Source organism: Schistocerca nitens, chromosome 7 (genome assembly GCF_023898315.1).
Source record: "Schistocerca nitens isolate TAMUIC-IGC-003100 chromosome 7, iqSchNite1.1, whole genome shotgun sequence".
Classification (NCBI taxonomy): domain Eukaryota; kingdom Metazoa; phylum Arthropoda; class Insecta; order Orthoptera; family Acrididae; genus Schistocerca; species Schistocerca nitens.
This window is the reverse complement of record NC_064620.1, coordinates 299231101-299246539: the sequence shown is the minus strand read 5'-3', so window position 1 is coordinate 299246539 and position 15439 is coordinate 299231101.

Here is a 15439-nt window from a genome sequence, read left to right as displayed (position 1 = left end):
TATCATTTGGTATTTGTGGAAGCGACACTTCCATATTTCTCTTACTTTGTAATTTTTTAATGTATATTGTTTCTGACATGTGTTCCACATCCAGCAGGATATCCTAACTACGGATCTATTGGAACAAAAGATACATCTAGCTTAATGTAATCTAATCTAAAGAGAAAGTTTGAATAATAGTAAGGAATAACTTCCAAGAAACAGAGCGTGGAATGTCAGAAGTCTGAATGTGACAAGGAAGCAACAAAATTTCCAAGGGGAAATGGGAATGCCAAGGTACATAAAGTAGGGTCAGTGAACTGGAAAGGAAAGGCGATAAGGATTCCTGAGTAGATCGCAAGGCAATAATCCATTTACAGAATACAAAATGACTTTATTGATTAAAAGTGACGCGTTTCGGCGTATGCCATCATCAGATAATGTGTCAAAAGTGGAACAGTACATACAATGTAATACGAAACAGTTACAAAACCAATATGCACAATTCTTCTAAACGTGTAAACATAAGACACATTCCCTGGCACTGAAGGTAACAAGTGGACCTGACACTTACATGATATTAACGTTACCAACATAAGCAGGCTGAACAAGAATCCTGAGCTGTGTACAAAATAACAACATTCATGGCGTTACGTGAATGGCTATGGGATATTGCAGCGCCATCAAGCAAGGTGAGGACTTCATTGTGAATAACAGTAATTCAGTATAATATTTCAGAATCGTAATAGAGACAAGAGTATTCAAAGCAAAAGATTTTTAAGGAATTAAAGATTGCTGACAGGATGCCATATTGTTTCCAACAATAAAGAAGTTGAATATGGTTTGTACACGCAATAGCATTGCTCTATGGCTCTACAATTTTTATACATAGCGTGTAACAAATGTAAAATACGAAATTACTATCAGCAAGTAAGGACGAAAATATAATTTATTACAATATTGGATGTAATACATGTACAAAATACTGATCCTGCATTTGAGGTGAAAGAATCCGACGTCCCAATACATTAAGTGCATTACGTAGCATGGTTTGTCAATGACTGGAAACAATACGGCTTCTTGTAGGCAATCTAAAATATATGTTCACTGATCCTATGCATAGAGTGAAAGAATTCAACTTGACAATACATTAAGTGCACTACCTACAGTGCCTGTTAAATTACTGGATTTAATATGGCGAATTACAAGTAACCTTTACTTTTTTTATCTTTTACAGTGGATATTGTCTTCTCTTTCTATTATACATTTAAAATATTGTACTGAATTATTGTTACTCATAAAGTGTTTTCCAAGCTTGATGGCACTGCAATATTCCACAACAATTCATGTAACGCTGTCTGATGTTTAACGTTATTCACTTTCCACACAGCTCAGGAATCTTGTTCAGACTGTTCATGTTGGTTACGTTAATATCATGGAACTATCAAGTCCAGTGGCAGGGTATGGCCTTATGTACACAGATTTAGAAGAATTGTGAATATGGTTTCTGTAACTTTTTCCTTTTTCATGTATAGTTATATGTAACATTCTGTTCCCGACAGATTATCTGATAATGGCATAAGCCGAAACGCGTCATTTTGGATCAAAAGATCATTTCGTATTCAGTTAATTATGTATTACGTTGCGACCTACCAAAATTTCTACAGATTACATATGTGGTTTACCATGGTCATGACTTCATGTCATGGATTCGTAACGAATATAGAGTAACATAAACTGCAGCATAAAATGGTATAACTGGAGTAGTGTTCGTAATTAGTACGAAGGTAGGTGAGAGAGTGTTATTTTGAACAATTTAGTGAGACAATTATTTTCCTCAGGATCGACAGTATTTTTGTAGTTGTAAATGCCGATGTCCTAAGCAGAAGATGAATAGCTACAGAAACTGTATGTTGACATGGACCAGGTAACTCTATGTAAATGGGGATGATGGTCTGGTAATCGTGTGAGAGTGGAACATTATGATAGGGAAAGTAAATGAAAACAGTGTTATGGAACAATGAGTAACATTATGAGAAGTGAGGGGAAGTGAATTTGCTTGTGTGGCTGAAAGCTAGCAGGTGAGCGGTATAGGCGAGTCATGGTGCAAAGATAAGCATTGTCGCCAGAAAAGGGTAAATCCCAAATTTGGGAAATTGGATGGCCTTTGCTCACATGGTCTTTTGTGACGGAAACAATGCTCCAAAAATGGCGGAATGTCGACAAGCTGAAAGATGGTGTCTTACAGATCTCTGAGAGTCAATAATAATTTACAGTCAACTGTTAATGAAAAATCTGAATATATCGGTGATCCTAGGATAATGAGGCGCATCCAGTGGCACAACAATATTTTCAAATTCCTTAGAACTTCCACAGTGAATAAGCATTTTCACAATGAACCTCTGAATTAATAACTTTTAAACACTTCAGGCGATTTCAACAAATAATACCTCAGATGATAACACTGCATTTCAGCTACCATCCCAGAAAGGTGCTCATACGTATCTATTGTATTTATTGACTTGTGACATCTTTTATATCTTTTTATTGCGCAAATGTTTGTTAAAGCATCATATTCTCCACAATTACAATGCAAAATGAACACAGTATGAATACGTCACATGTTGTTATAAATGTGCAGTTATTTAATGAACATTTTACTATTTTAGCAGTAACTTTCCTTAAATGTTGACTGAAAGTGGTATTAAAAACTGAGCTAACTGAAAAGTGGTCAGTCGCATGCGTTAGAGAACACCACACACGAAAAGAGAGCCAATATTTATATTTCTTTATTTAAATATTGTTGTAATATATTACTTTAGTGTGGGAAATGGTCATGTTGAGTCAAATTATATCTGTAGAGCTTAAGATTGGTGTGCTTTTGGTGGGGACGGCTTTCAGCAATTGGGGAAACAGACAATAGCTTAACACATTGGGAGTCAAGTTGAGACCGGGACTTTTCCAGTGTAGGGCTCAAGAGAGCGATTCTGGACATGGGAGTTCTGGGAGGAGGGAGGCAGTCCTAAGCTAACAAGAGGTTTTTCGGTCGTAGAGGTGATTGATTATGGGCGGTGAACAGCAACTACAACACTCATTTCCCACAATGAGACTAATTTTTTTCGCTTGTATTACGGAATTGAGAACAGACGAAGTATGAGTTACTGTTCTTTGCATTACGAGTGTATATATCTGAATCATGTTAAACTATGAACTGTTTTGAGCTCTCAATATTACTTTACTGCATTTGGTAAGGGTATTTCCTGTCTGTAAGTGAACTGAACATTGTACGACCACTTCTCATTTATTTGAGATGTCCTTTCTTCAGTAATCAAGGTTCATGTTTGTTGTCTTCAGTCCAAGGACTGTTTCGATGCAGTTCTCCATTTTACTCAGTCCTGTGCAAGCCTCTTCATCTCCCAGTAACTACTGCAGCCTACATCCTTCTGCATCTGCTTAATGCATTCACCTCTTGGTCTCTCTCTACGATTTTTGCTCTTCTCGCTCCTCTCCAGTACTAAATTGATGATTCCTTGATGCCTCAGATCGTACCATGTCGACCAAACCGTTCTTCTAGTCAAGTTGTATCATAATTTCTTCTTCTCCACATTTGTATTCACTACCTCGTCATTAGTTATGTGATCGACCAACTTCATCGTCTGCATTCTTCTGTAGCACCATCTTTCAAAAACTTATATTCTAATCTTAACTGTTTATCGTCCATGTTTCACTTCCATACATGGCTACACTCCATACAAATACTTTCAGAAAAAACTTCTTGGCACTTAAATCTACACTCTATGTTAAAAAATTCGTCTTCTTCAGAAACGCTTTCCTTGCCATTGCAAGTTTACATTTTATATCATCTCTATATCGACCAGCCTCAGCTATTTTGCTCCAAAAATAGCAAAACTCATCTACTACTTTAAGTGTCTCATTTCCTAGTCTAATTCCTCAGAATTACCTGATTTAATTCGACTACATTCCACTATCCTCGGTTTGCTTTTGTTGATGTTCATCTTATACACTTCTTTCAAGACACTGTTCATTCCGTTCAACTGCTCCTCCAAGTCCTGTCAGAATTACAATGTCATCGGCAAACCTCAAAGTCAAGGTTTTAATTTCTTCTCCCTGGATTTTAATTCCTACTCCAAATTTTCACTTTATTTCATTTAGTGCTTTCTCAATATACAGACTGAATTACATAGGCTATAACGCTATCTCACTCCCATCTCAACCACTACTTCCCATTCGTGCCCGTTGACTCTTACAACTGCCATCTGCTTTCTCTACAAATTGTAAATAGCCTTTAACTGCCTGTATATTATCCCTGCCATCTTCAGAAGTTGCAAGGAAGTATTAGAGTCAACATTGTCAAAAGCTTTCTCCAAGTCTACATATATCATAAACGTAGGTTTGTCTATCCTAAACCTATCTTCTAAGATAAGTTGTAGGATCAGTAATGCCTCGCGTGTTCCTGTCTTTCTACGGAATCCAAACTGATGTTCCCCGAGGTCGGCTCCTACCAGTTTTTCCATTTGTCTGTAAAGAATCGTTGTTACTAATTTGCAACCGTGACTTTTTGAACTGATAGTTCAGTAATTTTCGCACCTGTCAGCACCTGCTTTCTTTGGAATAGCAATTATTATATTCTTCCTAAATTCTGAGGGTATCTCGCCTGTCCCATAAATCTTGCTGATCAGATGGAACACTTCTGTCATGACTGCCTTTCCCAAGGCTTTCAGCAGTTGTAACGGAATGTTGTCTACCCCTGTGGCCTTGTTTTGACTTACGTCTTTCAGTACTCTGTCAAACTCTTCACGCAGTATTATATCTCCCATTTCATCTTCATCTATATTCTCTTCCATTTCCATAATATTGTCCTCAAGTACATTGCCCTTGTATAGACCCTCTATATACTCCTTCCACCTTTCTGCTTTCCCTTCTTTGCTTAGAACTGGGTTTCCATCTGAGCTCTTGATATTTATGCAAGTGTTTCTCTTTTCTCCAAAGGTCTCTCTAATCTTCCTGTATGCAGTATCTATCTTACCCCCAGTGATATACGCTTCTACTTCGTTACATTTGTCATTCCTGTTTAGCCATTTTGCACTCCCTGTCGATCTCATTTTTGAAACATTTGTATCCCTTTTCGCCTGCTTCATTTACTGCATTTTTATATTTTCTCCTTTCATTAATTCAATATCTCTTATGTTATCTATGGACCTCTACTAGTCCTAGTCTTTTTACATATTTGATCCTCAGATACCTCCACTATTCCATTTCTCAAAGGTACCCATTCTTTTCTACTGTATTTCTTTTCCCCTATTCTTGTCAGTCAGTCCCTCATGCTCCCTCTAAAACTCTCTACGACCTCTGGTTCTTTCAGTTTGTCCAGATTCCGTCTCCTTAAATTCCTATCTTTTGCAATTTCTTCAGTTTTAATCTATAATTCATAACCAATAAACTGTGGTCATGGTCTACACCTGCCCCTGGAAATGCCTTACGATTTAAAACCTAGTCCCTTACCTCTGTCTTACCATTATATAATCATTCTGAAACCTTCCGGTGTCTCCAGATCTCTTCCACGTAAATAGCCTTCTTTCATGATTCTTAAACCAAGTGTTAGACATGATCAATTTACGCTCTGTGCAAAATTTTACCAGGCAGTTTCCTCTTTCATTTCTTACCCCCCTTCCATATTCAACTAGCACTTTTCCTTCCCTTCCTTTTCCTACCATTGAATTCCTGTCGCCCATGACTACTACAGTTTCGTCTCCCTTCACTACCTGAATAATTTCTTTTATCTCATCATACATTTCTTCAATTTCTTCGTCATCTGCAAAGCTAGTTGGCATATAAACTTGTACTACTGTGATAGCCATGGGGTTCGTGTCTATCTTGGCCACAATAATACGTTCACTATGCTGTTTCTAGTAGCTTACCCGCACTCCTATTTTTTTATTCATTATTAAACCTACTCCTGAATTACCCCTATTTGATTTTGTATTTATAACCCTGTATTCACCTGACCAAAATTCTTGTTCCTCCTGCCACCGAACTTCACTAATTCCCACTATACCTAACTTTAACCTATCCATTTCCCTTTTTAAATTTTCTAACCTACCTGCCCGATTAAGGGATCTGAAATTCCACGCTCTGATCCATAGAACGCCGGTTTGCTTTCTCCTGATAACGACGTCCTCCTGAGTAGTCCCCGCCCGTAGATCCGAATGGGGGACTATTTTACCTCCGGAATATTTTACCCAAGAGGGTGCCATCATCATTTAACGATAGTAAAGATGCATGCCCTCGGTAAAAATTGCAGCTGTAGTTTCCCCTTGCTTTCAGCCGTTCGCAGTATCAACACAGCAATGTTGTCATACAACATAATTTCCGTCATGCACATCAATTACAGACGCTGGAATGGAACTCTTGTTCTTAAATTATTCATTTAACTTTTATTTTGTTCATCTATGTGGCAATTATAGCCAGTGAAAAGACTATTTGACTGCAGGATTATAGTCACCAGTTATTTGCGGCGATTTAGCTGTGTGGCATGAAAGCGTACGTGTTCGGTCAGATCCTACGACTACATCAAGCTAATCTTTCTTTTTAAACAGAGCCGTGCATGGCCCAAGTACCTAAAGAACGACCAACCGCAGTTAAAGATAGAACTGGTTTGCTCGTTTTGGATATAAAATTGTCCAGAATCGACGACAGAAATTATGATAGAATATTAAAATCTAACTAAACAACTGTTTTCAAAAGTAATATTCATTCAGCTGATGTTAGAAAAAAATCATGTTTTATACAAGAGACTGTAATCCATATGCATCAAGTGAATTAATTTTAATAAAATGTTAACAATAATATGAAATTCTCTGTACCTTTGGAGACATTACAGACTCACAAAATCCCAAAACCAGTTTTGGAACAGCACAAAAATGGCTTGAAGATTAGATATTTTACACATCACTTCACTGTCGTTTTACGTTTCTAAGTATTTTCATGTATTTTATTTTGCTAATATGGCAGAACGATGCGAGATAGGAAAAGGTTGCTCAAATATTGTTCCTACCACATTCATGTACATCATGACCAATTAAATATACAGAGGACAGCGTCTTATGTGGAAACTTGTTGGGTACCCAGCGTTACCTGAATATGTATTTATTACAGTCTACTATTAGTTCATCTCCTTCTCTTTCTCTGTTCATCTCCTTCTCCCACTATCAACACTTACTGTCTCCTCTTCTCCTCCCCCTCTGACCATCTGCTCCTACCCCTCCGTATAAGTCTCCTCTTCGCCCTTCTCTGTTCATCTGCGCCTTCCCACTCTGTTCATATTCTGGTCCCCACTCTTAAATAAATATCCTCCCACCCTCTATCTCCTCCTAACCAGTTCTAGAGTCCATCTACTCTTCATTCTCTCTTCATCCATCTCTTCCTCCCACATCTCTGAGTGTCCAGCTCCTATTTCCCTCTCTGTCCTTCTCGTCCTCCCGCTCTCTCTGCTCTTATCCTCCTCTCCCTCTCTCTGTTCACCTCCTCCTCGCCCCTCTCGCTGTTCACTCCTTCTCCTCTCTCTCCGTCTCGTCCTCTTTCCTCTCCCTGTCCATCTGATCCTCATTCCTTTCCTTTTCCATTACTCTCACCACATTTCTTTGACCATCTCCTCCTCCATCTACCTCTGTCCATCTCCACTTTCCCCTTCCCTGTCTGTCCATCTTCTTCTACGCCTTCTCTCCCCATGTTATCAGCCCCACCCCAATAGGAGGTTCCTGGTTCTTACCCTCGCAATATTTCTTTTCTGATAGCAAGTAGTATGTGTACCAAGTTTGGCTGAAATCGATCCAAAGGTATAGGAGGAGCGATTTACCGTTGGCTTTACCTGTGTATGCACATGTCACATACACTTCCTACTTACTTGTACACATAATTCGACTGTATTTCTAGCGAATTACGGCCTGAAGTTTCGTTTTCACAAAACTCTATATTTATACCGTCATATCTCTTGAGCATGTATCGAACAATGATGTAATTTTGTAGGTACATTCAATGGCATATGTAGATACTATTTGCGAACACAGTTAGTTTCAAAAAAGTAATAAATTTAAATGTCATTCGTGGTGATTCAGCAGTTTTTCAAGCATCCCAATGTTTGTGACGTCATATTTCCTGAATCATGTGTCTTACAGTCATAATTTGCGGGTACGTTCAGTGATACATTTGAATACTCTCTGCAGAAGTAGCAGTATAGAAGTAATAAATTATGATTCCGTCCTTTTGTGGTGTTTTCACTACATGAACAACGAAAATGTAGTAGGCAATAAACCTTTCTCCTTTCACCATTTAGTAGGAACTGTCAGCGAGAAAAAGATTCGTGAAGATTCGAAATAATGTATAAAGTTCGTTACAAGTCGCTGCGTCCTCTCGCTCTAAAATACTGGATGAATAAAGCGTGGGTATTGGCGCGTCCTGGCCTACACAAATTTTTCACCGCCACCCCTTTGATAGGTAGGTGGTTCTTATCCCAACAGGGATTCTTTCCACACAGTAAGTGATATATGTACCTTGTATGGTTGAAATCGGTCAATTGTTTAAGGGGAAGATGTGAAACATACATACGTTTTTAGAAGTGTGAACTAATACAAATGAACATAGTGCTAGCATTCAGGCAGCTTGATCCTACTTTGAGGTAAATATTTATACTTTGTTTTTGTACCTCACACCCACTACAATAGTAGGGAGGCCTGTGATTACATATTGATTTTTAAGTTAAGTAAGAAGTAATGTTCTAACATTCTGCGTGGTGTCTGTTGTTCTATGTCGTGTCTCCCTACCACTTTCGCGCAACGACGCTCTGAGCGTGTTTTTTAGGGAATTGACTAGTTTGAATCTGGGACCTGTTGCTGGTAATAAGACGCCAGACCACACATGACATGTAGAGTTCAGAAGAGTTCAGTGAGACTAGCGATGATATAACCAAATACTTAATGATTTCAGCGTCAGCTCCACTGCACTCCCTGTAAAAGAATCTTAATACTAACTAAATTTAGTGGAAGCGGTTCAAGGCTTTCCTATTTTTAGTTAGCTGGTAAAATAACGTCGAAAAAGCAGTTAAGTTTACCATTGGAAATTTTATTCTACTCACAAAACATTGTTTATAAATTGCACTATTGATAAAAGGAAATGTTTTAATACAGGATGATAAAAACCAACTTTGTTCAACAAAAATGTGAACGAATATTCCCTGAGTGGGTTTCCAATTTCTACAATGTATCGAAGAATGACCTATGCCATATCACATCTATAATCTAGGTTTAAATTAAGTTTCTCAAAAGAGAAAACTATCAAAATGGTCTACAGTGACCCTCAATTATCTTTAATTACTTAACCACCTTGTCGTAAATTACAGTGGCTGATGTGGCTTCTCAATAATTATATAACAGAAAAATCATCGCGTTTCAGATTTTACCTTATATAGCAAATGTGAATGCCATGAGCATTAATTGACGATCGACACTCGTACTACGTAAAAAGGGGATGTAACAGATGAGACTTCTGCAGTGCTGAGTGAAGCCTTATGCGCTCAATAATGCGGCATCGCTTGCGTTCATTACCTTGTAGGTGTTCGTCAGGGAGCGGCGGCTGCCGCAGCTCCATCCAGCTCGCCGTCTCGGAAGCAACGCTTTTCTATCTTCTCCTTACTACAATTTACCAAAGTTGGTTTAAAAAAAAAATATCTGGCAGTGTTTTCATCTGACCAATCAGGGTCTCAATGTTAACTTTACGCTCCGCCTACAAAAATTCTGTCTATCGAATGAGAAACGTTATACTTTTCGTGGTGGGGCAATGTTTTTAAAATTTGCAACGTAACAGAGACGCGAAAAAGTCTCACACTAAAACTTGCAACTTGTGTGCACTTTTAGTGTTATCGTAAGATCTATACTCTTCTTCTGGAGGGCTCTATCTTTTAACATGGGCTGGGGGGGGGTGGTCCTGGTGGTTACTTTTCGTGGTGGGGCAATGTTTTTAACGTTTGCAACGTAACAGAGACGCGAAAAAGTCTCACGCTAAAACTTGCAGCTTGTGTGCACTTTTAGTGTTATCATAAGATCTACACTGTTCTTCTGGAGGGCTCTAGCTTTTAACATGGGCTGGGGTTTGGTCCTGTCGGTTAGCTGGCGACGTGGGTATCCGTCCCTTATCGTAGGGCCTTCTAGCTTAACACGGTTCTGCTCTCGGCTTCTGTTCTCGTTTCTCTCCTCGGAACTGCGTCTGTCTCACGGTGGGAAGGTATGACATGCATTTAGGCATTCTTGTGTTAGTCTGTGGTATTCCATTTGCTCACTCGTTACTCGTATTACTTTGGTTAATTTAATGTCATGATTTATTCGGAGCTATGTGACATACTACTGGATTTGCTTATCATGTCAGAGTTTTCATGGAAGGTGTTGGATTTGCCTGACACCTTACATATCACCACCCTTCGAACTTAATTTTTGCGCTGAGGCAATGATTGAATCGTTGTCTAAGTCGGTAAAAAATTATTCCTTTATCTAAATTTGGTTGCCTACTGTTCAGCCACGTCATTCTGGTTCTATGCTAGTTTGTATTACTAATTTATATTTTTATACTCTTCCACATTATCCTGAAAAATATGTTTATATTGACAAGAGAAGAATATTTTTATTCTATTATAATTATTATTTTTTAATTATTTTCTTTCTTTATTTAATTGTGAAGTTTGTTTTTTAAGAAGTTTGTTATCGAAAGTGAGGAGTCTTTCACATCGATTTTCTTAGAAAAATTTTTTTTTGTAAATGTAGTAATTAAGTAAAATCTATTCCTAACACATTTTCTAAATATCATGTACTAGTAAAATGTTTTTGTTTCTAGACACTCATTTCAGCATTGTTACACTAACAAATAAGAATTATTTCCAAGAATTGCTTTGACAAAGAAATATACTTACACAAGTATTGAGATATTATCGTAACAAATATTACAAATGTTACAAAAAAAGGGAAAACATCCAACAAGATAATTTTTTAATCTTTGTTTTTATAAGGAGAAAATAAGTAAAATATAGTTATTGTTTTATTTTTATGAGGAGAAAATAAGTGGCATATAGTTTTAGTGTTTATTATGCCTTACTTTTGTTCTTTATATACTGTCCATTTCAGAACTAATGACTTATTTTTATCGATAGTCTATTTTTTACTTAAGTCCACAGTCAATGACTGTTATTTTGTAGTTTATTAGCTGTTTGGTGTTCTTAACTTATTTAGTTTTTCACACGTTTCTTTTGCACAATTCCTACATTACATAATTTGATTTCACACATTCACACAATCCTACGAATGTTTAAGCATGAGGTTGGCGAATGTTTTGCATGAAGGTGATGGACTTGAACAAGATGGATGTGGGCAAGTATTTGATGTATAGCTTTGTTCGTCATTCCTTGTTGGCTTTGCAAGTGTGTGTTGCTGTTGTGGATGTCCCATAATGGAATGGAGCGGTGAGTGCAGAATCTCGTGGTTTACTGGCTTTGTATGCGTGAAAGTCATCGTTATGTGTCACTGAAAGCGGTCGTTTTTCGTTGTAATACTTCGCAGACGACTAGTTTACAATAGGATAGGGATTTGGGAAGGTATGTCGTCCATTCTTCACCCAACTGCTTTCTTGGTCTCAATCTTGCGAATCTTCAACTTCTGTTCTTCCTGCTTTTTCTCTGCTTCTTACTAGCTTCTTGGTTCTTTTCTGGGCAGGATATGGAAATATATATTGATAACTAGCCGCTTTGAAGTTCTCCTCTTAGTAACAGTTTGATAAATTGTTTGGGCGTGTCATTTTTACTTTGTGGAAGTTTTCTTCAGTTTCGTGCATCAGTGTGCTGTTTAAGAGCAGTAGTGTGACTTTTACACATTTTTTTTTTTTTTGCCAGTGGTGACTTGCCCAAGCCGTCTTCTCGTCAGGCCATTTTTTGCTCGCTCCGCTGAGTCGGGGCGTCCCAAGACCCTCTTGGCTTTCTGTGTTCTGTCACAGCAGGGTTTCGCTTAGCGGGCAGATTTACTGCCCACATCAGATACAAGGCCCCTCTGTTGGTCTCGCTGTCCTTTCCCTTCTCTCGATGCTTCTGCCTTGTAGGACTCGTATCTTGCTAATTACGTCCTTTTCTTTCTTGATACTTCTCGCGTTGCAACTTGTGGGTCGTTGCATCTGGTCTTTGCTGGAGTTCTTACAATGGCTCTTACAAAAAGTTTTACTTATAATCATCCAACATATGTCTAGTATCAACATTGTTTTACGCCTACTTAAAAAGCTTTACAAATTTCGGTGCCCTTTCCATGTTACAATTCCAAGATATTTTGAGTCTTAACTTCTACAAGAATCCTCAAATTCGTTTTTTATTTTTGTGTAGTGTCGTGGTGTATAGCATTTTAGTATTTCATGCTGTTAGACTATCTACATTTTATCCCTTCACCTTAATCTATGGTACTATTGGTGTTATTTTTGTCTTTGTTTTTATTGAAACTACTTTCTTTTTCCCACCTTACTCTCTCTTCATTCTGCTTTTTCCTGACGATCTTATCTGCAACATAATCTTGAAATATTGTGCTGATTATTTACCAGTAATAAAATTAATCTTCAAACCTTTTGATATGGCTCACATGGTGAAGTCCTAAGGTTTTGCCTGTTTTACTTCAAACTTCTACTGAAAGTGTTTAATACTGCCAGTCTTAGATAAAAATACCTCTGCTTTATCTCGTAAAATACCCTCTAATTCTCTTTTACTTTGTTCCGAAATACCTTGAACTTCTTGAAATTTTTCGACGATTTATTTATGGACTTCTAACATGAGTTGAGGCGATTCCCCCTTTTGTGCATACCATTCTAATTCTTCATCCTCTTTATCTTGCATCATTCTTAATTGTTTGTTTATGACTGGTATTTCTTCTAATTTTAGCTTTTGCTCAAAGAGAAGTGTGACATTCCCGAATGTTACGTTACCTTTCCCCATATCTATTATCGCTTGTCTCTCATTTAAAAAATCTGCACCTATAACCAAAACTACAGTTACTTTAGATATAATCACGAAGTTGGCTTCGATCTTTTGACCTTGACACGAAAGAGTTAACCTTGTTTGTCTCGTAACTTCCGCAGCATTGTTTCTAATAGCACCTCTTACTTTAATCTTATGTGTTTTCAGAACTGGCAACTCCTCATTGGCATTACACTGCATGAATAAATTTTCTGAGATCGCAGTCAGTTCACTTCCGCTATCAATTACAATATTGACTTGGATATGCTTTACCATGGCCCTCATAATTGGATGAATTTGAAAGGGTTGGTTCTGTTCTTCTTTTTCTTGCATCAACTAATCCCCCACCGAATTAGACATGAATCTCTTCAGGACTTTCCCCTGTGAATTCGAGCTTTCTGTAGGATAAACTTAGACTGCTACTTCTCTCTCTTTTATTTCCTCTTCTCTATTTCTTCCTTCATTTACGCTTCTTTCAACATCCTCTACTTTTTCCTCATCCTTGTCTACCTTCTCCTTCTTCGTCACTACTTCCACATAATCGCATCTAAATGCTCTAATTATCTCCCTCATTATATACGTTGGGTTGTGTGCCCACTAGTAACTTATTTTCAACTTCCGTCGACTGCGCATTATCCTCATTGAATTCGCTTTCCCTGGTTTCCATCTCAAATAGCTCTGCAATACTCATTACTTCGTCCTTTCCTCCTACATTAGTTGTGCATGCCTCTGGTAATTCATCTTTCTCGTCAGTATTCTCCCAATTAATTTCGTCACAATACGATATTGTTATTTTCCTGTCTTCGTTTTCATCTGATCCCTGCGGTTTTGTTTCTTCCTTCTTCTCTTCTCGTTATAAGGTATTTACTTCTCTGTTCAAGGTGCTGCAATTGTCCTGGGTCGGTGTGTCATTCTCTTTGGCATGGGCGCTTAGCTGTCAATTCGAACGTTTTTCGGGGTTTAGTGGTCGTACCTCCACCTCTTCTATCTGTATTCTCTTTTCTTGTTCAGCTTGTTGATAGTGGTTTCTTTGTTGATAATTTGTCGGTCTATTGGTTCTCCAATACCCGTTCCGGTTGTCGTTATTCCCTCTGTAATAGTTGTTGCCGTTCCTGGGTGAATTATAATTATTGCCATATCCTCTTCTAAATCCATAACCGGTTCTTTGTTGAAATCTATTGTCGTTTCTTGGTGCGAAGTTATCACGTGGTTCGTAATTATTGTTTCTTCGTACTGTGTCTTGTGGATTCCACTGCTTTTTGGTTTCGTTTTCACGTGCGCTTCATCTTTTTCTTGCGTTATCTTCCGAAAATATGAACTCTAGTTCCCTTAGAATACCTTTAAATGCTTGGACGTCATTGCCCCCGCGACCGACTAATGATTGCTGGTATTTCAATGGTAACTTCATCACGCATAATTAAATCAACTATCCGTCACTGTATGGTACATCTAAGCATTGATTTTTCTTTGCCATTAATTCGAAAAATTTCACAGGACTCTTCTCTCCTGAATTTTCAAAATATGGGTTCTGTAATAATTCGTACTTCACTCTGTTCTGTGCTTCGCTGGACCAATATCGTGAGAGAAACTTCTCTCTGAAATCTTCGTACGATCGGCATGTCGCTGCAACATTCTGCATGGTTTCTGCGACTGTTCCTGACATGTGTGCACCAATAAAGTCTAATTTGTGTGCTAGCGTCCAGTGTTCTGGTAATCCTACTCGGAATTGATCAATAAAAGTTCGTGGATGTAATGAGTTTCCTCCTAGAAAGTGTTGAAATTTTCTGACTGTGAGGAAATGATCGTTGTCGTACTTCGTCATAGATCCATATGAAATTCGCGATTCTTCGCCACTTTTGTTTCTGATCATTTCTCCCGTCGTTCTCTCCGGTTGTCGTAGATACATTGGATATTGTCCACTGTAACTTTCGCCTACCCTTGCTTAGTATCGTTGGAGTGGTACGCAATAATTTTCTTCCATCGGTTGTGAACGTGTAGCTGAATGCATTGCACTGTACTCTTCGCGACCTGGCTTTCCATTGTCACGTATTGGTTCGGTATCTTGTCTGGCTAACCTTGCTGCTTCATTGCACGATCCCAACTGTCTTGAAACATACATTTGTGGTTACGCAAGTGTTTGTGGTGCCGTTTGTTCATCAAGAATTTCGACACGTGTTTTTTGCTATGCAGGCTGTCTGATTTCACGTATTTTACTTTCCGCCTGTGATTGGAATCGCAAATGCGTAATATCTTCGTTAACTGCTTGTTTTTCCGGTGCTGTTACAGATACGGATGTGGTTGCAGACCCAGTGCTTGTTCGATCCTGTTCACTACGCTCTTCAATAGTTTGCAACAACTCTGTTCGCAATTTGTGAAATTGTTGCTTCGTTTGCGCTTCTATTTTGACTATGCGGT